The sequence below is a fragment of the Hyla sarda genome, unplaced genomic scaffold, assembly GCF_029499605.1.
Source record: "Hyla sarda isolate aHylSar1 unplaced genomic scaffold, aHylSar1.hap1 scaffold_142, whole genome shotgun sequence".
Classification (NCBI taxonomy): domain Eukaryota; kingdom Metazoa; phylum Chordata; class Amphibia; order Anura; family Hylidae; genus Hyla; species Hyla sarda.
Window position 1 is genome coordinate 480,976 of NW_026608050.1, and position 21,509 is coordinate 502,484.

The window sequence follows — 21,509 nt, forward strand, 5'->3', positions numbered from 1 at the left end:
CCAAGGAGGCATCTGCAGGCAACAAAGGTAGGTGTGTGCTTGTGTGTGTGTTTCCTATGCAGATCCTAAGCCCAGTGTCACATGCAAGTAGGAGGAGTAAGAAGGGTTCCTGGCAAATCCGGGTTATGGATTGCATTTAAAAAGGCCCCGTGGGAGTGCAATGGGCCCCTGTCTTGCTGATTAGCAATAATGGTATGGGTTTAGGTTCTGCTGTGTGTACTGGTGGTTGACTGCCCCCCAGCCCAGAGTGTGCATGGAAAATTGTCTGGCAGCCTCCCTGACAGCAAGCAGTGATAGTGCCCATGAAGGGGACCTTGTTGGGCCCGCCCCTTTCACGGTTATCGCTTCTCGGCCTTTTGGCTAAGATCAAGTGTAGTATCTGTTCTTATCAGTTTAATATCTGATACGTCCCCTATCTGGGGACCATATATTAAATGGATTTTTGAGAACGGGGGCCGATTTCGAAGCTTGCTTCCGTCGCCCTATGCATTGACCCGATATGGCAGTATCTTCGGGTACAGTGCACCACCCCCTTACAGGGTTAAAAAGAAAGATTCCTACTTTCATTGCTACCTGCTTGCTGGCTAGCCAGCTAGCCAGCCCTGTGGGCCTTGCTGCTGCAGCCAAAAAACAAAAGGTGGTGCTGCTGCTGCTGCTTCTGCTGCTTCTGCTTGTGTCTGGCCGCTGTTGGAGCGTCCAGGCACAGGACTTCTGCTGCTGCTGACTAAATGGCCTCCTTAATTGGATCATTTGAGTAGCCAGCACACCTGTGCAGGTAGGGCATGACATGATAGGCAGCTGCCTTGATAGCGGGTGGGTGCTGAATGTTCCTAATTGACAAAATAAGATTAATGCTTATGAAGAAATATAAAATCTCATCCCTTCCCCAATATCGCGCCACACCCCTACCCCTTAATTCCCTGGTTGAACTTGATGGACATATGTCTTTTTTCGACCGTACTAACTATGTAACTATGTAACATAACATGGGGGGGGGGGGGGGGGTCTCCTGGCTGTTCACACAGGTGTGTCATTGCTGTACATTGACCATGCATTGCTTCTGTGGTATTGCAAAGGCAAAGACAAATGCTTCCAGCCATCCATTGCACTAATGGATTGGTCATCAGCTGGCTGTCTATGTCCCGCATCAATATAGACCAAAGTACAGAGGGTTAGGCTATGCTATTGTGCACCTACCTGATGCATCAGAAGGTGCGAGGCCCTTGCTAAATTCTGTGCACAGACTTTGAGATCTATACTTTAGACTGTATCTAAACCTGCTCCAACATGGACTGACATTCTGGCCTACTTTCAGCCGATGCGACTTGTCTGTCGCTGAACAGTCGCTTTTTATGTATTCAGCACCTATGTATAATGTTGTAAAAATGCTCTAGAAGCTAAAGTCGCAGAAATGTCACACATATTTGGCCTGCAACTTTCTGTGCGACAAATTCAGACAGGAAAAATCAGTATAAATCCTTAGAAAATTATCCCCCAGTGTCTCCATCTGCTGGCGGTATTGAATAAGCATTGCTGCACTGATGGGGTATGCATTAGACGAAAAAAAAGAAGAAAAAGAAGAATAATACGCCCAGAAAAGAGGCGAAAAGGAGAAAAACATAAAAAAACGTGAAAAAAAAGTAAGAGGAAGAGAAGGGAAAAAAAGGTGGAAATGGGTTTAAAAGTGATTTCGGCGGAGAAATATATATATATATATATATATATATATATATATATATATACGCGCACACACACACATATATATAAACGTATTCTCCGTTGAGATATTGCAGCCGCTGCTGTGTCCAGGCCCAGGAGCCTTAGCACTGTGCTGTGATGTCACTCAATACCACTGACATCACTAGGTGTAAACAACATCTCTCCTTTGCTGTGTATGTGACTATGGAGCTGTTTGGTGATGTCGTCTATTATGGCCTTCATAGAAGCAACAGGAGATTGTTGCATCCATCTAGAACCCTCAGAACTACAGTGCTATGATGTCACTCACTTCCACAGGCCTTGCAGAGTGTAAACAACAACAACCCAGCTTTGTTGTGTATGTAACCATAGGGATTTGTGATGTCACCTAGAACCTTCACAGCAGCGACAGCTTTATGAGGAGCATCAGCACTGCTCTGCCTGAGCAGAACCATCACCGCCATAGGTTGTCAAATAACCCGGATTTAACCCACACAGGTAAGTCCAATGGGGTGCAGGCATGTCCTCTATGCTTACAGCTTCCCGTGGGTGTTGGTTTGATACCGTTTGGGGACAGCCAAGGAGGCATCTGCAGGCAACAAAGGTAGGTGTGTGCTTGTGTGTGTGTTTCCTATGCAGATCCTAAGCCCAGTGTCACATGCAAGTAGGAGGAGTAAGAAGGGTTCCTGGCAAATCCGGGTTATGGATTGCATTTAAAAAGGCCCCGTGGGAGTGCAATGGGCCCCTGTCTTGCTGCTTAGCAATAATGGTATGGGTTTAGGTTCTGCTGTGTGTACTGGTGGTTGACTGCCCCCCAGCCCAGAGTGTGCATGGAAAATTGTCTGGCAGCCTCCCTGACAGCAAGCAGTGATAGTGCCCATGAAGGGGACCTTGTTGGGCCCGCCCCTTTCACGGTTATCGCTTCTCGGCCTTTTGGCTAAGATCAAGTGTAGTATCTGTTCTTATCAGTTTAATATCTGATACGTCCCCTATCTGGGGACCATATATTAAATGGATTTTTGAGAACGGGGGCCGATTTCGAAGCTTGCTTCCGTCGCCCTATGCATTGACCCGATATGGCAGTATCTTCGGGTACAGTGCACCACCCCCTTACAGGGTTAAAAAGAAAGATTCCTACTTTCATTGCTACCTGCTTGCTGGCTAGCCAGCTAGCCAGCCCTGTGGGCCTTGCTGCTGCAGCCAAAAAACAAAAGGTGGTGCTGCTGCTGCTGCTTCTGCTGCTTCTGCTTGTGTCTGGCCGCTGTTGGAGCGTCCAGGCACAGGACTTCTGCTGCTGCTGACTAAATGGCCTCCTTAATTGGATCATTTGAGTAGCCAGCACACCTGTGCAGGTAGGGCATGACATGATAGGCAGCTGCCTTGATAGCGGGTGGGTGCTGAATGTTCCTAATTGACAAAATAAGATTAATGCTTATGAAGAAATATAAAATCTCATCCCTTCCCCAATATCGCGCCACACCCCTACCCCTTAATTCCCTGGTTGAACTTGATGGACATATGTCTTTTTTCGACCGTACTAACTATGTAACTATGTAACATAACATGGGGGGGGGGGGGGGGGGGTCTCCTGGCTGTTCACACAGGTGTGTCATTGCTGTACATTGACCATGCATTGCTTCTGTGGTATTGCAAAGGCAAAGACAAATGCTTCCAGCCATCCATTGCACTAATGGATTGGTCATCAGCTGGCTGTCTATGTCCCGCATCAATATAGACCAAAGTACAGAGGGTTAGGCTATGCTATTGTGCACCTACCTGATGCATCAGAAGGTGCGAGGCCCTTGCTAAATTCTGTGCACAGACTTTGAGATCTATACTTTAGACTGTATCTAAACCTGCTCCAACATGGACTGACATTCTGGCCTACTTTCAGCCGATGCGACTTGTCTGTCGCTGAACAGTCGCTTTTTATGTATTCAGCACCTATGTATAATGTTGTAAAAATGCTCTAGAAGCTAAAGTCGCAGAAATGTCACACATATTTGGCCTGCAACTTTCTGTGCGACAAATTCAGACAGGAAAAATCAGTATAAATCCTTAGAAAATTATCCCCCAGTGTCTCCATCTGCTGGCGGTATTGAATAAGCATTGCTGCACTGATGGGGTATGCATTAGACGAAAAAAAAGAAGAAAAAGAAGAATAATACGCCCAGAAAAGAGGCGAAAAGGAGAAAAACGTAAAAAAACGTGAAAAAAAAGTAAGAGGAAGAGAAGGGAAAAAAAGGTGGAAATGGGTTTAAAAGTGATTTCGGCGGAGAAATATATATATATATATATATATATATATATATATATATATATATACGCGCACACACACACATATATATAAACGTATTCTCCGTTGAGATATTGCAGCCGCTGCTGTGTCCAGGCCCAGGAGCCTTAGCACTGTGCTGTGATGTCACTCAATACCACTGACATCACTAGGTGTAAACAACATCTCTCCTTTGCTGTGTATGTGACTATGGAGCTGTTTGGTGATGTCGTCTATTATGGCCTTCATAGAAGCAACAGGAGATTGTTGCATCCATCTAGAACCCTCAGAACTACAGTGCTATGATGTCACTCACTTCCACAGGCCTTGCAGAGTGTAAACAACAACAACCCAGCTTTGTTGTGTATGTAACCATAGGGATTTGTGATGTCACCTAGAACCTTCACAGCAGCGACAGCTTTATGAGGAGCATCAGCACTGCTCTGCCTGAGCAGAACCATCACCGCCATAGGTTGTCAAATAACCCGGATTTAACCCACACAGGTAAGTCCAATGGGGTGCAGGCATGTCCTCTATGCTTACAGCTTCCCGTGGGTGTTGGTTTGATACCGTTTGGGGACAGCCAAGGAGGCATCTGCAGGCAACAAAGGTAGGTGTGTGCTTGTGTGTGTGTTTCCTATGCAGATCCTAAGCCCAGTGTCACATGCAAGTAGGAGGAGTAAGAAGGGTTCCTGGCAAATCCGGGTTATGGATTGCATTTAAAAAGGCCCCGTGGGAGTGCAATGGGCCCCTGTCTTGCTGCTTAGCAATAATGGTATGGGTTTAGGTTCTGCTGTGTGTACTGGTGGTTGACTGCCCCCCAGCCCAGAGTGTGCATGGAAAATTGTCTGGCAGCCTCCCTGACAGCAAGCAGTGATAGTGCCCATGAAGGGGACCTTGTTGGGCCCGCCCCTTTCACGGTTATTGCTTCTCGGCCTTTTGGCTAAGATCAAGTGTAGTATCTGTTCTTATCAGTTTAATATCTGATACGTCCCCTATCTGGGGACCATATATTAAATGGATTTTTGAGAACGGGGGCCGATTTCGAAGCTTGCTTCCGTCGCCCTATGCATTGACCCGATATGGCAGTATCTTCGGGTACAGTGCACCACCCCCTTACAGGGTTAAAAAGAAAGATTCCTACTTTCATTGCTACCTGCTTGCTGGCTAGCCAGCTAGCCAGCCCTGTGGGCCTTGCTGCTGCAGCCAAAAAACAAAAGGTGGTGCTGCTGCTGCTGCTTCTGCTGCTTCTGCTTGTGTCTGGCCGCTGTTGGAGCGTCCAGGCACAGGACTTCTGCTGCTGCTGACTAAATGGCCTCCTTAATTGGATCATTTGAGTAGCCAGCACACCTGTGCAGGTAGGGCATGACATGATAGGCAGCTGCCTTGATAGCGGGTGGGTGCTGAATGTTCCTAATTGACAAAATAAGATTAATGCTTATGAAGAAATATAAAATCTCATCCCTTCCCCAATATCGCGCCACACCCCTACCCCTTAATTCCCTGGTTGAACTTGATGGACATATGTCTTTTTTCGACCGTACTAACTATGTAACTATGTAACATAACATGGGGGGGGGGGGGGGGGGGGTCTCCTGGCTGTTCACACAGGTGTGTCATTGCTGTACATTGACCATGCATTGCTTCTGTGGTATTGCAAAGGCAAAGACAAATGCTTCCAGCCATCCATTGCACTAATGGATTGGTCATCAGCTGGCTGTCTATGTCCCGCATCAATATAGACCAAAGTACAGAGGGTTAGGCTATGCTATTGTGCACCTACCTGATGCATCAGAAGGTGCGAGGCCCTTGCTAAATTCTGTGCACAGACTTTGAGATCTATACTTTAGACTGTATCTAAACCTGCTCCAACATGGACTGACATTCTGGCCTACTTTCAGCCGATGCGACTTGTCTGTCGCTGAACAGTCGCTTTTTATGTATTCAGCACCTATGTATAATGTTGTAAAAATGCTCTAGAAGCTAAAGTCGCAGAAATGTCACACATATTTGGCCTGCAACTTTCTGTGCGACAAATTCAGACAGGAAAAATCAGTATAAATCCTTAGAAAATTATCCCCCAGTGTCTCCATCTGCTGGCGGTATTGAATAAGCATTGCTGCACTGATGGGGTATGCATTAGACGAAAAAAAAGAAGAAAAAGAAGAATAATACGCCCAGAAAAGAGGCGAAAAGGAGAAAAACGTAAAAAAACGTGAAAAAAAAGTAAGAGGAAGAGAAGGGAAAAAAAGGTGGAAATGGGTTTAAAAGTGATTTCGGCGGAGAAATATATATATATATATATATATATATATATATATATATATATATGCGCACACACACACATATATATAAACGTATTCTCCGTTGAGATATTGCAGCCGCTGCTGTGTCCAGGCCCAGGAGCCTTAGCACTGTGCTGTGATGTCACTCAATACCACTGACATCACTAGGTGTAAACAACATCTCTCCTTTGCTGTGTATGTGACTATGGAGCTGTTTGGTGATGTCGTCTATTATGGCCTTCATAGAAGCAACAGGAGATTGTTGCATCCATCTAGAACCCTCAGAACTACAGTGCTATGATGTCACTCACTTCCACAGGCCTTGCAGAGTGTAAACAACAACAACCCAGCTTTGTTGTGTATGTAACCATAGGGATTTGTGATGTCACCTAGAACCTTCACAGCAGCGACAGCTGTTATGAGGAGCATCAGCACTGCTCTGCCTGAGCAGAACCATCACCGCCATAGGTTGTCAAATAACCCGGATTTAACCCACACAGGTAAGTCCAATGGGGTGCAGGCATGTCCTCTATGCTTACAGCTTCCCGTGGGTGTTGGTTTGATACCGTTTGGGGACAGCCAAGGAGGCATCTGCAGGCAACAAAGGTAGGTGTGTGCTTGTGTGTGTGTTTCCTATGCAGATCCTAAGCCCAGTGTCACATGCAAGTAGGAGGAGTAAGAAGGGTTCCTGGCAAATCCGGGTTATGGATTGCATTTAAAAAGGCCCCGTGGGAGTGCAATGGGCCCCTGTCTTGCTGCTTAGCAATAATGGTATGGGTTTAGGTTCTGCTGTGTGTACTGGTGGTTGACTGCCCCCCAGCCCAGAGTGTGCATGGAAAATTGTCTGCAGCCTCCCTGACAGCAAGCAGTGATAGTGCCCATGAAGGGGACCTTGTTGGGCCCGCCCCTTTCACGGTTATCGCTTCTCGGCCTTTTGGCTAAGATCAAGTGTAGTATCTGTTCTTATCAGTTTAATATCTGATACGTCCCCTATCTGGGGACCATATATTAAATGGATTTTTGAGAACGGGGGCCGATTTCGAAGCTTGCTTCCGTCGCCCTATGCATTGACCCGATATGGCAGTATCTTCGGGTACAGTGCACCACCCCCTTACAGGGTTAAAAAGAAAGATTCCTACTTTCATTGCTACCTGCTTGCTGGCTAGCCAGAGCCAGCCCTGTGGGCCTTGCTGCTGCAGCCAAAAAACAAAAGGTGGTGCTGCTGCTGCTGCTTCTGCTGCTTCTGCTTGTGTCTGGCCGCTGTTGGAGCGTCCAGGCACAGGACTTCTGCTGCTGCTGACTAAATGGCCTCCTTAATTGGATCATTTGAGTAGCCAGCACACCTGTGCAGGTAGGGCATGACATGATAGGCAGCTGCCTTGATAGCGGGTGGGTGCTGAATGTTCCTAATTGACAAAATAAGATTAATGCTTATGAAGAAATATAAAATCTCATCCCTTCCCCAATATCGCGCCACACCCCTACCCCTTAATTCCCTGGTTGAACTTGATGGACATATGTCTTTTTTTGACCGTACTAACTATGTAACTATGTAACATAACATGGGGAGGGGGGGGGGGTCTCCTGGCTGTTCACACAGGTGTGTCATTGCTGTACATTGACCATGCATTGCTTCTGTGGTATTGCAAAGGCAAAGACAAATGCTTCCAGCCATCCATTGCACTAATGGATTGGTCATCAGCTGGCTGTCTATGTCCCGCATCAATATAGACCAAAGTACAGAGGGTTAGGCTATGCTATTGTGCACCTACCTGATGCATCAGAAGGTGCGAGGCCCTTGCTAAATTCTGTGCACAGACTTTGAGATCTATACTTTAGACTGTATCTAAACCTGCTCCAACATGGACTGACATTCTGGCCTACTTTCAGCCGATGCGACTTGTCTGTCGCTGAACAGTCGCTTTTTATGTATTCAGCACCTATGTATAATGTTGTAAAAATGCTCTAGAAGCTAAAGTCGCAGAAATGTCACACATATTTGGCCTGCAACTTTCTGTGCGACAAATTCAGACAGGAAAAATCAGTATAAATCCTTAGAAAATTATCCCCCAGTGTCTCCATCTGCTGGCGGTATTGAATAAGCATTGCTGCACTGATGGGGTATGCATTAGACGAAAAAAAAGAAGAAAAAGAAGAATAATACGCCCAGAAAAGAGGCGAAAAGGAGAAAAACGTAAAAAAACGTGAAAAAAAAGTAAGAGGAAGAGAAGGGAAAAAAAGTGGAAATGGGTTTAAAAGTGATTTCGGCGGAGAAATATATATATATATATATATATATATATATATATATATATATATATATACGCGCACACACACACATATATATAAACGTATTCTCCGTTGAGATATTGCAGCCGCTGCTGTGTCCAGGCCCAGGAGCCTTAGCACTGTGCTGTGATGTCACTCAATACCACTGACATCACTAGGTGTAAACAACATCTCTCCTTTGCTGTGTATGTGACTATGGAGCTGTTTGGTGATGTCGTCTATTATGGCCTTCATAGAAGCAACAGGAGATTGTTGCATCCATCTAGAACCCTCAGAACTACAGTGCTATGATGTCACTCACTTCCACAGGCCTTGCAGAGTGTAAACAACAACAACCCAGCTTTGTTGTGTATGTAACCATAGGGATTTGTGATGTCACCTAGAACCTTCACAGCAGCGACAGCTTTATGAGGAGCATCAGCACTGCTCTGCCTGAGCAGAACCATCACCGCCATAGGTTGTCAAATAACCCGGATTTAACCCACACAGGTAAGTCCAATGGGGTGCAGGCATGTCCTCTATGCTTACAGCTTCCCGTGGGTGTTGGTTTGATACCGTTTGGGGACAGCCAAGGAGGCATCTGCAGGCAACAAAGGTAGGTGTGTGCTTGTGTGTGTGTTTCCTATGCAGATCCTAAGCCCAGTGTCACATGCAAGTAGGAGGAGTAAGAAGGGTTCCTGGCAAATCCGGGTTATGGATTGCATTTAAAAAGGCCCCGTGGGAGTGCAATGGGCCCCTGTCTTGCTGCTTAGCAATAATGGTATGGGTTTAGGTTCTGCTGTGTGTACTGGTGGTTGACTGCCCCCCAGCCCAGAGTGTGCATGGAAAATTGTCTGGCAGCCTCCCTGACAGCAAGCAGTGATAGTGCCCATGAAGGGGACCTTGTTGGGCCCGCCCCTTTCACGGTTATCGCTTCTCGGCCTTTTGGCTAAGATCAAGTGTAGTATCTGTTCTTATCAGTTTAATATCTGATACGTCCCCTATCTGGGGACCATATATTAAATGGATTTTTGAGAACGGGGGCCGATTTCGAAGCTTGCTTCCGTCGCCCTATGCATTGACCCGATATGGCAGTATCTTCGGGTACAGTGCACCACCCCCTTACAGGGTTAAAAAGAAAGATTCCTACTTTCATTGCTACCTGCTTGCTGGCTAGCCAGCTAGCCAGCCCTGTGGGCCTTGCTGCTGCAGCCAAAAAACAAAAGGTGGTGCTGCTGCTGCTGCTTCTGCTGCTTCTGCTTGTGTCTGGCCGCTGTTGGAGCGTCCAGGCACAGGACTTCTGCTGCTGCTGACTAAATGGCCTCCTTAATTGGATCATTTGAGTAGCCAGCACACCTGTGCAGGTAGGGCATGACATGATAGGCAGCTGCCTTGATAGCGGGTGGGTGCTGAATGTTCCTAATTGACAAAATAAGATTAATGCTTATGAAGAAATATAAAATCTCATCCCTTCCCCAATATCGCGCCACACCCCTACCCCTTAATTCCCTGGTTGAACTTGATGGACATATGTCTTTTTTCGACCGTACTAACTATGTAACTATGTAACATAACATGGGGGGGGGGTCTCCTGGCTGTTCACACAGGTGTGTCATTGCTGTACATTGACCATGCATTGCTTCTGTGGTATTGCAAAGGCAAAGACAAATGCTTCCAGCCATCCATTGCACTAATGGATTGGTCATCAGCTGGCTGTCTATGTCCCGCATCAATATAGACCAAAGTACAGAGGGTTAGGCTATGCTATTGTGCACCTACCTGATGCATCAGAAGGTGCGAGGCCCTTGCTAAATTCTGTGCACAGACTTTGAGATCTATACTTTAGACTGTATCTAAACCTGCTCCAACATGGACTGACATTCTGGCCTACTTTCAGCCGATGCGACTTGTCTGTCGCTGAACAGTCGCTTTTTATGTATTCAGCACCTATGTATAATGTTGTAAAAATGCTCTAGAAGCTAAAGTCGCAGAAATGTCACACATATTTGGCCTGCAACTTTCTGTGCGACAAATTCAGACAGGAAAAATCAGTATAAATCCTTAGAAAATTATCCCCCAGTGTCTCCATCTGCTGGCGGTATTGAATAAGCATTGCTGCACTGATGGGGTATGCATTAGACGAAAAAAAAGAAGAAAAAGAAGAATAATACGCCCAGAAAAGAGGCGAAAAGGAGAAAAACGTAAAAAAACGTGAAAAAAAAGTAAGAGGAAGAGAAGGGAAAAAAAGGTGGAAATGGGTTTAAAAGTGATTTCGGCGGAGAAATATATATATATATATATATATATATATATATATACGCGCACACACACACATATATATAAACGTATTCTCCGTTGAGATATTGCAGCCGCTGCTGTGTCCAGGCCCAGGAGCCTTAGCACTGTGCTGTGATGTCACTCAATACCACTGACATCACTAGGTGTAAACAACATCTCTCCTTTGCTGTGTATGTGACTATGGAGCTGTTTGGTGATGTCGTCTATTATGGCCTTCATAGAAGCAACAGGAGATTGTTGCATCCATCTAGAACCCTCAGAACTACAGTGCTATGATGTCACTCACTTCCACAGGCCTTGCAGAGTGTAAACAACAACAACCCAGCTTTGTTGTGTATGTAACCATAGGGATTTGTGATGTCACCTAGAACCTTCACAGCAGCGACAGCTTTATGAGGAGCATCAGCACTGCTCTGCCTGAGCAGAACCATCACCGCCATAGGTTGTCAAATAACCCGGATTTAACCCACACAGGTAAGTCCAATGGGGTGCAGGCATGTCCTCTATGCTTACAGCTTCCCGTGGGTGTTGGTTTGATACCGTTTGGGGACAGCCAAGGAGGCATCTGCAGGCAACAAAGGTAGGTGTGTGCTTGTGTGTGTGTTTCCTATGCAGATCCTAAGCCCAGTGTCACATGCAAGTAGGAGGAGTAAGAAGGGTTCCTGGCAAATCCGGGTTATGGATTGCATTTAAAAAGGCCCCGTGGGAGTGCAATGGGCCCCTGTCTTGCTGCTTAGCAATAATGGTATGGGTTTAGGTTCTGCTGTGTGTACTGGTGGTTGACTGCCCCCCAGCCCAGAGTGTGCATGGAAAATTGTCTGGCAGCCTCCCTGACAGCAAGCAGTGATAGTGCCCATGAAGGGGACCTTGTTGGGCCCGCCCCTTTCACGGTTATCGCTTCTCGGCCTTTTGGCTAAGATCAAGTGTAGTATCTGTTCTTATCAGTTTAATATCTGATACGTCCCCTATCTGGGGACCATATATTAAATGGATTTTTGAGAACGGGGGCCGATTTCGAAGCTTGCTTCCGTCGCCCTATGCATTGACCCGATATGGCAGTATCTTCGGGTACAGTGCACCACCCCCTTACAGGGTTAAAAAGAAAGATTCCTACTTTCATTGCTACCTGCTTGCTGGCTAGCCAGCTAGCCAGCCCTGTGGGCCTTGCTGCTGCAGCCAAAAAACAAAAGGTGGTGCTGCTGCTGCTGCTTCTGCTGCTTCTGCTTGTGTCTGGCCGCTGTTGGAGCGTCCAGGCACAGGACTTCTGCTGCTGCTGACTAAATGGCCTCCTTAATTGGATCATTTGAGTAGCCAGCACACCTGTGCAGGTAGGGCATGACATGATAGGCAGCTGCCTTGATAGCGGGTGGGTGCTGAATGTTCCTAATTGACAAAATAAGATTAATGCTTATGAAGAAATATAAAATCTCATCCCTTCCCCAATATCGCGCCACACCCCTACCCCTTAATTCCCTGGTTGAACTTGATGGACATATGTCTTTTTTCGACCGTACTAACTATGTAACTATGTAACATAACATGGGGGGGGGGGGGGGGGGGGTCTCCTGGCTGTTCACACAGGTGTGTCATTGCTGTACATTGACCATGCATTGCTTCTGTGGTATTGCAAAGGCAAAGACAAATGCTTCCAGCCATCCATTGCACTAATGGATTGGTCATCAGCTGGCTGTCTATGTCCCGCATCAATATAGACCAAAGTACAGAGGGTTAGGCTATGCTATTGTGCACCTACCTGATGCATCAGAAGGTGCGAGGCCCTTGCTAAATTCTGTGCACAGACTTTGAGATCTATACTTTAGACTGTATCTAAACCTGCTCCAACATGGACTGACATTCTGGCCTACTTTCAGCCGATGCGACTTGTCTGTCGCTGAACAGTCGCTTTTTATGTATTCAGCACCTATGTATAATGTTGTAAAAATGCTCTAGAAGCTAAAGTCGCAGAAATGTCACACATATTTGGCCTGCAACTTTCTGTGCGACAAATTCAGACAGGAAAAATCAGTATAAATCCTTAGAAAATTATCCCCCAGTGTCTCCATCTGCTGGCGGTATTGAATAAGCATTGCTGCACTGATGGGGTATGCATTAGACGAAAAAAAAGAAGAAAAAGAAGAATAATACGCCCAGAAAAGAGGCGAAAAGGAGAAAAACGTAAAAAAACGTGAAAAAAAAGTAAGAGGAAGAGAAGGGAAAAAAAGGTGGAAATGGGTTTAAAAGTGATTTCGGCGGAGAAATATATATATATATATATATATATATATATATATATATATATATATATATATACGCGCACACACACACATATATATAAACGTATTCTCCGTTGAGATATTGCAGCCGCTGCTGTGTCCAGGCCCAGGAGCCTTAGCACTGTGCTGTGATGTCACTCAATACCACTGACATCACTAGGTGTAAACAACATCTCTCCTTTGCTGTGTATGTGACTATGGAGCTGTTTGGTGATGTCGTCTATTATGGCCTTCATAGAAGCAACAGGAGATTGTTGCATCCATCTAGAACCCTCAGAACTACAGTGCTATGATGTCACTCACTTCCACAGGCCTTGCAGAGTGTAAACAACAACAACCCAGCTTTGTTGTGTATGTAACCATAGGGATTTGTGATGTCACCTAGAACCTTCACAGCAGCGACAGCTTTATGAGGAGCATCAGCACTGCTCTGCCTGAGCAGAACCATCACCGCCATAGGTTGTCAAATAACCCGGATTTAACCCACACAGGTAAGTCCAATGGGGTGCAGGCATGTCCTCTATGCTTACAGCTTCCCGTGGGTGTTGGTTTGATACCGTTTGGGGACAGCCAAGGAGGCATCTGCAGGCAACAAAGGTAGGTGTGTGCTTGTGTGTGTGTTTCCTATGCAGATCCTAAGCCCAGTGTCACATGCAAGTAGGAGGAGTAAGAAGGGTTCCTGGCAAATCCGGGTTATGGATTGCATTTAAAAAGGCCCCGTGGGAGTGCAATGGGCCCCTGTCTTGCTGCTTAGCAATAATGGTATGGGTTTAGGTTCTGCTGTGTGTACTGGTGGTTGACTGCCCCCCAGCCCAGAGTGTGCATGGAAAATTGTCTGGCAGCCTCCCTGACAGCAAGCAGTGATAGTGCCCATGAAGGGGACCTTGTTGGGCCCGCCCCTTTCATGGTTATCGCTTCTCGGCCTTTTGGCTAAGATCAAGTGTAGTATCTGTTCTTATCAGTTTAATATCTGATACGTCCCCTATCTGGGGACCATATATTAAATGGATTTTTGAGAACGGGGGCCGATTTCGAAGCTTGCTTCCGTCGCCCTATGCATTGACCCGATATGGCAGTATCTTCGGGTACAGTGCACCACCCCCTTACAGGGTTAAAAAGAAAGATTCCTACTTTCATTGCTACCTGCTTGCTGGCTAGCCAGCTAGCCAGCCCTGTGGGCCTTGCTGCTGCTGCAGCCAAAAAACAAAAGGTGGTGCTGCTGCTGCTGCTTCTGCTGCTTCTGCTTGTGTCTGGCCGCTGTTGGAGCGTCCAGGCACAGGACTTCTGCTGCTGCTGACTAAATGGCCTCCTTAATTGGATCATTTGAGTAGCCAGCACACCTGTGCAGGTAGGGCATGACATGATAGGCAGCTGCCTTGATAGCGGGTGGGTGCTGAATGTTCCTAATTGACAAAATAAGATTAATGCTTATGAAGAAATATAAAATCTCATCCCTTCCCCAATATCGCGCCACACCCCTACCCCTTAATTCCCTGGTTGAACTTGATGGACATATGTCTTTTTTCGACCGTACTAACTATGTAACTATGTAACATAACATGGGGGGGGGGGGGGGGGTCTCCTGGCTGTTCACACAGGTGTGTCATTGCTGTACATTGACCATGCATTGCTTCTGTGGTATTGCAAAGGCAAAGACAAATGCTTCCAGCCATCCATTGCACTAATGGATTGGTCATCAGCTGGCTGTCTATGTCCCGCATCAATATAGACCAAAGTACAGAGGGTTAGGCTATGCTATTGTGCACCTACCTGATGCATCAGAAGGTGCGAGGCCCTTGCTAAATTCTGTGCACAGACTTTGAGATCTATACTTTAGACTGTATCTAAACCTGCTCCAACATGGACTGACATTCTGGCCTACTTTCAGCCGATGCGACTTGTCTGTCGCTGAACAGTCGCTTTTTATGTATTCAGCACCTATGTATAATGTTGTAAAAATGCTCTAGAAGCTAAAGTCGCAGAAATGTCACACATATTTGGCCTGCAACTTTCTGTGCGACAAATTCAGACAGGAAAAATCAGTATAAATCCTTAGAAAATTATCCCCCAGTGTCTCCATCTGCTGGCGGTATTGAATAAGCATTGCTGCACTGATGGGGTATGCATTAGACGAAAAAAAAGAAGAAAAAGAAGAATAATACGCCCAGAAAAGAGGCGAAAAGGAGAAAAACGTAAAAAAACGTGAAAAAAAAGTAAGAGGAAGAGAAGGGAAAAAAAGGTGGAAATGGGTTTAAAAGTGATTTCGGCGGAGAAATATATATATATATATATATATATATATATATATATATATATACGCGCACACACACACATATATATAAACGTATTCTCCGTTGAGATATTGCAGCCGCTGCTGTGTCCAGGCCCAGGAGCCTTAGCACTGTGCTGTGATGTCACTCAATACCACTGACATCACTAGGTGTAAACAACATCTCTCCTTTGCTGTGTATGTGACTATGGAGCTGTTTGGTGATGTCGTCTATTATGGCCTTCATAGAAGCAACAGGAGATTGTTGCATCCATCTAGAACCCTCAGAACTACAGTGCTATGATGTCACTGACTTCCACAGGCCTTGCAGAGTGTAAACAACAACAACCCAGCTTTGTTGTGTATGTAACCATAGGGATTTGTGATGTCACCTAGAACCTTCACAGCAGCGACAGCTTTATGAGGAGCATCAGCACTGCTCTGCCTGAGCAGAACCATCACCGCCATAGGTTGTCAAATAACCCGGATTTAACCCACACAGGTAAGTCCAATGGGGTGCAGGCATGTCCTCTATGCTTACAGCTTCCCGTGGGTGTTGGTTTGATACCGTTTGGGGACAGCCAAGGAGGCATCTGCAGGCAACAAAGGTAGGTGTGTGCTTGTGTGTGTGTTTCCTATGCAGATCCTAAGCCCAGTGTCACATGCAAGTAGGAGGAGTAAGAAGGGTTCCTGGCAAATCCGGGTTATGGATTGCATTTAAAAAGGCCCCGTGGGAGTGCAATGGGCCCCTGTCTTGCTGCTTAGCAATAATGGTATGGGTTTAGGTTCTGCTGTGTGTACTGGTGGTTGACTGCCCCCCAGCCCAGAGTGTGCATGGAAAATTGTCTGGCAGCCTCCCTGACAGCAAGCAGTGATAGTGCCCATGAAGGGGACCTTGTTGGGCCCGCCCCTTTCACGGTTATCGCTTCTCGGCCTTTTGGCTAAGATCAAGTGTAGTATCTGTTCTTATCAGTTTAATATCTGATACGTCCCCTATCTGGGGACCATATATTAAATGGATTTTTGAGAACGGGGGCCGATTTCGAAGCTTGCTTCCGTCGCCCTATGCATTGACCCGATATGGCAGTATCTTCGGGTACAGTGCACCACCCCCTTACAGGGTTAAAAAGAAAGATTCCTACTTTCATTGCTACCTGCTTGCTGGCTAGCCAGCTAGCCAGCCCTGTGGGCCTTGCTGCTGCAGCCAAAAAACAAAAGGTGGTGCTGCTGCTGCTTCTGCTGCTTCTGCTTGTGTCTGGCCGCTGTTGGAGCGTCCAGGCACAGGACTTCTGCTGCTGCTGACTAAATGGCCTCCTTAATTGGATCATTTGAGTAGCCAGCACACCTGTGCAGGTAGGGCATGACATGATAGGCAGCTGCCTTGATAGCGGGTGGGTGCTGAATGTTCCTAATTGACAAAATAAGATTAATGCTTATGAAGAAATATAAAATCTCATCCCTTCCCCAATATCGCGCCACACCCCTACCCCTTAATTCCCTGGTTGAACTTGATGGACATATGTCTTTTTTCGACCGTACTAACTATGTAACTATGTAACATAACATGGGGGGGGGGGGGGGGGTCTCCTGGCTGTTCACACAGGTGTGTCATTGCTGTACATTGACCATGCATTGCTTCTGTGGTATTGCAAAGGCAAAGACAAATGCTTCCAGCCATCCATTGCACTAATGGATTGGTCATCAGCTGGCTGTCTATGTCCCGCATCAATATAGACCAAAGTACAGAGGGTTAGGCTATGCTATTGTGCACCTACCTGATGCATCAGAAGGTGCGAGGCCCTTGCTAAATTCTGTGCACAGACTTTGAGATCTATACTTTAGACTGTATCTAAACCTGCTCCAACATGGACTGACATTCTGGCCTACTTTCAGCCGATGCGACTTGTCTGTCGCTGAACAGTCGCTTTTTATGTATTCAGCACCTATGTATAATGTTGTAAAAATGCTCTAGAAGCTAAAGTCGCAGAAATGTCACACATATTTGGCCTGCAACTTTCTGTGCGACAAATTCAGACAGGAAAAATCAGTATAAATCCTTAGAAAATTATCCCCCAGTGTCTCCATCTGCTGGCGGTATTGAATAAGCATTGCTGCACTGATGGGGTATGCATTAGACGAAAAAAAAGAAGAAAAAGAAGAATAATACGCCCAGAAAAGAGGCGAAAAGGAGAAAAACGTAAAAAAACGTGAAAAAAAAGTAAGAGGAAGAGAAGGGAAAAAAAGGTGGAAATGGGTTTAAAAGTGATTTCGGCGGAGAAATATATATATATATATATATATATATATATATATATATATATATACGCGCACACACACACATATATATAAACGTATTCTCCGTTGAGATATTGCAGCCGCTGCTGTGTCCAGGCCCAGGAGCCTTAGCACTGTGCTGTGATGTCACTCAATACCACTGACATCACTAGGTGTAAACAACATCTCTCCTTTGCTGTGTATGTGACTATGGAGCTGTTTGGTGATGTCGTCTATTATGGCCTTCATAGAAGCAACAGGAGATTGTTGCATCCATCTAGAACCCTCAGAACTACAGTGCTATGATGTCACTCACTTCCACAGGCCTTGCAGAGTGTAAACAACAACAACCCAGCTTTGTTGTGTATGTAACCATAGGGATTTGTGATGTCACCTAGAACCTTCACAGCAGCGACAGCTTTATGAGGAGCATCAGCACTGCTCTGCCTGAGCAGAACCATCACCGCCATAGGTTGTCAAATAACCCGGATTTAACCCACACAGGTAAGTCCAATGGGGTGCAGGCATGTCCTCTATGCTTACAGCTTCCCGTGGGTGTTGGTTTGATACCGTTTGGGGACAGCCAAGGAGGCATCTGCAGGCAACAAAGGTAGGTGTGTGCTTGTGTGTGTGTTTCCTATGCAGATCCTAAGCCCAGTGTCACATGCAAGTAGGAGGAGTAAGAAGGGTTCCTGGCAAATCCGGGTTATGGATTGCATTTAAAAAGGCCCCGTGGGAGTGCAATGGGCCCCTGTCTTGCTGCTTAGCAATAATGGTATGGGTTTAGGTTCTGCTGTGTGTACTGGTGGTTGACTGCCCCCCAGCCCAGAGTGTGCATGGAAAATTGTCTGGCAGCCTCCCTGACAGCAAGCAGTGATAGTGCCCATGAAGGGGACCTTGTTGGGCCCGCCCCTTTCACGGTTATCGCTTCTCGGCCTTTTGGCTAAGATCAAGTGTAGTATCTGTTCTTATCAGTTTAATATCTGATACGTCCCCTATCTGGGGACCATATATTAAATGGATTTTTGAGAACGGGGGCCGATTTCGAAGCTTGCTTCCGTCGCCCTATGCATTGACCCGATATGGCAGTATCTTCGGGTACAGTGCACCACCCCCTTACAGGGTTAAAAAGAAAGATTCCTACTTTCATTGCTACCTGCTTGCTGGCTAGCCAGCTAGCCAGCCCTGTGGGCCTTGCTGCTGCAGCCAAAAAACAAAAGGTGGTGCTGCTGCTGCTGCTTCTGCTGCTTCTGCTTGTGTCTGGCCGCTGTTGGAGCGTCCAGGCACAGGACTTCTGCTGCTGCTGACTAAATGGCCTCCTTAATTGGATCATTTGAGTAGCCAGCACACCTGTGCAGGTAGGGCATGACATGATAGGCAGCTGCCTTGATAGCGGGTGGGTGCTGAATGTTCCTAATTGACAAAATAAGATTAATGCTTATGAAGAAATATAAAATCTCATCCCTTCCCCAATATCGCGCCACACCCCTACCCCTTAATTCCCTGGTTGAACTTGATGGACATATGTCTTTTTTCGACCGTACTAACTATGTAACTATGTAACATAACATGGGGGGGGGGGGGGGGTCTCCTGGCTGTTCACACAGGTGTGTCATTGCTGTACATTGACCATGCATTGCTTCTGTGGTATTGCAAAGGCAAAGACAAATGCTTCCAGCCATCCATTGCACTAATGGATTGGTCATCAGCTGGCTGTCTATGTCCCGCATCAATATAGACCAAAGTACAGAGGGTTAGGCTATGCTATTGTGCACCTACCTGATGCATCAGAAGGTGCGAGGCCCTTGCTAAATTCTGTGCACAGACTTTGAGATCTATACTTTAGACTGTATCTAAACCTGCTCCAACATGGACTGACATTCTGGCCTACTTTCAGCCGATGCGACTTGTCTGTCGCTGAACAGTCGCTTTTTATGTATTCAGCACCTATGTATAATGTTGTAAAAATGCTCTAGAAGCTAAAGTCGCAGAAATGTCACACATATTTGGCCTGCAACTTTCTGTGCGACAAATTCAGACAGGAAAAATCAGTATAAATCCTTAGAAAATTATCCCCCAGTGTCTCCATCTGCTGGCGGTATTGAATAAGCATTGCTGCACTGATGGGGTATGCATTAGACGAAAAAAAAGAAGAAAAAGAAGAATAATACGCCCAGAAAAGAGGCGAAAAGGAGAAAAACGTAAAAAAACGTGAAAAAAAAGTAAGAGGAAGAGAAGGGAAAAAAAGGTGGAAATGGGTTTAAAAGTGATTTCGGCGGAGAATATATATATATATATATATATATATATATATATATATATATACGCGCACACACACACATATATATAAACGTATTCTCCGTTGAGATATTGCAGCCGCTGCTGTGTCCAGGCCCAGGAGCCTTAGCACTGTGCTGTGATGTCACTCAATACCACTGACATCACTAGGTGTAAACAACATCTCTCCTTTGCTGTGTATGTGACTATGGAGCTGTTTGGTGATGTCGTCTATTATGGCCTTCATAGAAGCAACAGGAGATTGTTGCATCCATCTAGAACCCTCAGAACTACAGTGCTATGATGTCACTCACTTCCACAGGCCTTGCAGAGTGTAAACAACAACAACCCAGCTTTGTTGTGTATGTAACCATAGGGATTTGTGATGTCACCTAGAACCTTCACAGCAGCGACAGCTTTATGAGGAGCATCAGCACTGCTCTGCCTGAGCAGAACCATCACCGCCATAGGTTGTCAAATAACCCGGATTTAACCCACACAGGTAAGTCCAATGGGGTGCAGGCATGTCCTCTATGCTTACAGCTTCCCGTGGGTGTTGGTTTGATACCGTTTGGGGACAGCCAAGGAGGCATCTGCAGGCAACAAAGGTAGGTGTGTGCTTGTGTGTGTGTTTCCTATGCAGATCCTAAGCCCAGTGCACATGCAAGTAGGAGGAGTAAGAAGGGTTCCTGGCAAATCCGGGTTATGGATTGCATTTAAAAAGGCCCCGTGGGAGTGCAATGGGCCCCTGTCTTGCTGCTTAGCAATAATGGTATGGGTTTAGGTTCTGCTGTGTGTACTGGTGGTTGACTGCCCCCCAGCCCAGAGTGTGCATGGAAAATTGTCTGGCAGCCTCCCTGACAGCAAGCAGTGATAGTGCCCATGAAGGGGACCTTGTTGGGCCCGCCCCTTTCACGGTTATCGCTTCTCGGCCTTTTGGCTAAGATCAAGTGTAGTAATACAGGAGATCTGGTCAGAAGGTACTCGGGTACCCCTCTCCTCGGCCTTGTGGGATCGCCCAGGTTTATTGCCTGGGCTTCACCCACTTGTTGCTATTGGGGAGAGGGCCTAGTCCCAGGGTAACGAGTAGCGATCGCCTCTCAAGACCTTCGGGTGGAGAGAGGTTAGAACCATGGATGATGATCCGGATCCAGGTTCTGTGCCGGCATACGCAAGGATCAAAAACACCGTGAGAGTCATTCTCACGGATGATACCAAAAGGGCGGACGATTTGAAATTCGTAGTAGAGGACGTGCTCGGAGGAGTTTTCGGAATACAGAAGGGCGAGATATTGGCAATCCAGGACTACCCGAAGCGTAAAATTTTTGATGTGACGTTCACACAAAATGGCATCCACAGAGATTTTGTTACCAGAGCTGCTGCGAGTAAAGACAAAAAGCTTCAGGGTGTCCGGATTATTGAGCACGTTCTAGACGATATTAAGCTGGTGGTAGTAAAGATGTATTCCCCTTTCGCCAACCTACACGATGTTGAGTTGTTTTTACAAGTCTATTTTAGTAAGGTTGAGTGCAGAGGAAAAATCATGAACAGCTGTGGCATCTGGACATCTAAGTGGAGATTTCAGGTTACAT

At 46.2% G+C, this 21,509-nt stretch overlaps 9 non-coding genes and 1 pseudogene across 9 annotated transcripts; all 10 read left to right on the top strand.

The window, feature by feature from the left end:
- The first annotated feature begins 340 nt into the window (after nt 1-340).
- Nucleotides 341-531, top strand: LOC130307198 (U2 spliceosomal RNA). Its single transcript, XR_008856408.1, has one exon. It is a non-coding gene; the product is annotated as a U2 spliceosomal RNA (small nuclear RNA).
- A 2,084-nt stretch (nt 532-2,615) lies between these two features.
- On the top strand, nt 2,616-2,806 carry LOC130307199 (U2 spliceosomal RNA). Its single transcript, XR_008856409.1, has one exon. It is a non-coding gene; the product is annotated as a U2 spliceosomal RNA (small nuclear RNA).
- Nucleotides 2,807-4,896: 2,090 nt separating this feature from the next.
- LOC130307222 (U2 spliceosomal RNA) lies at nt 4,897-5,087 on the top strand. Its single transcript, XR_008856431.1, has one exon. It is a non-coding gene; the product is annotated as a U2 spliceosomal RNA (small nuclear RNA).
- A 2,089-nt stretch (nt 5,088-7,176) lies between these two features.
- On the top strand, nt 7,177-7,367 carry LOC130307200 (U2 spliceosomal RNA). The gene has a single exon (XR_008856410.1). It is a non-coding gene; the product is annotated as a U2 spliceosomal RNA (small nuclear RNA).
- A 2,088-nt stretch (nt 7,368-9,455) lies between these two features.
- Nucleotides 9,456-9,646, top strand: LOC130307202 (U2 spliceosomal RNA). The gene has a single exon (XR_008856412.1). It is a non-coding gene; the product is annotated as a U2 spliceosomal RNA (small nuclear RNA).
- A 2,071-nt stretch (nt 9,647-11,717) lies between these two features.
- Nucleotides 11,718-11,908, top strand: LOC130307203 (U2 spliceosomal RNA). The gene has a single exon (XR_008856413.1). It is a non-coding gene; the product is annotated as a U2 spliceosomal RNA (small nuclear RNA).
- A 2,099-nt stretch (nt 11,909-14,007) lies between these two features.
- On the top strand, nt 14,008-14,198 carry LOC130307204 (U2 spliceosomal RNA). The gene has a single exon (XR_008856414.1). It is a non-coding gene; the product is annotated as a U2 spliceosomal RNA (small nuclear RNA).
- A 2,089-nt stretch (nt 14,199-16,287) lies between these two features.
- LOC130307205 (U2 spliceosomal RNA) lies at nt 16,288-16,478 on the top strand. Its single transcript, XR_008856415.1, has one exon. It is a non-coding gene; the product is annotated as a U2 spliceosomal RNA (small nuclear RNA).
- Nucleotides 16,479-18,563: 2,085 nt separating this feature from the next.
- On the top strand, nt 18,564-18,754 carry LOC130307206 (U2 spliceosomal RNA). Its single transcript, XR_008856416.1, has one exon. It is a non-coding gene; the product is annotated as a U2 spliceosomal RNA (small nuclear RNA).
- Nucleotides 18,755-20,837: 2,083 nt separating this feature from the next.
- On the top strand, nt 20,838-20,970 carry LOC130307269 (U2 spliceosomal RNA; annotated as a pseudogene).
- Nucleotides 20,971-21,509: the final 539 nt, after the last annotated feature.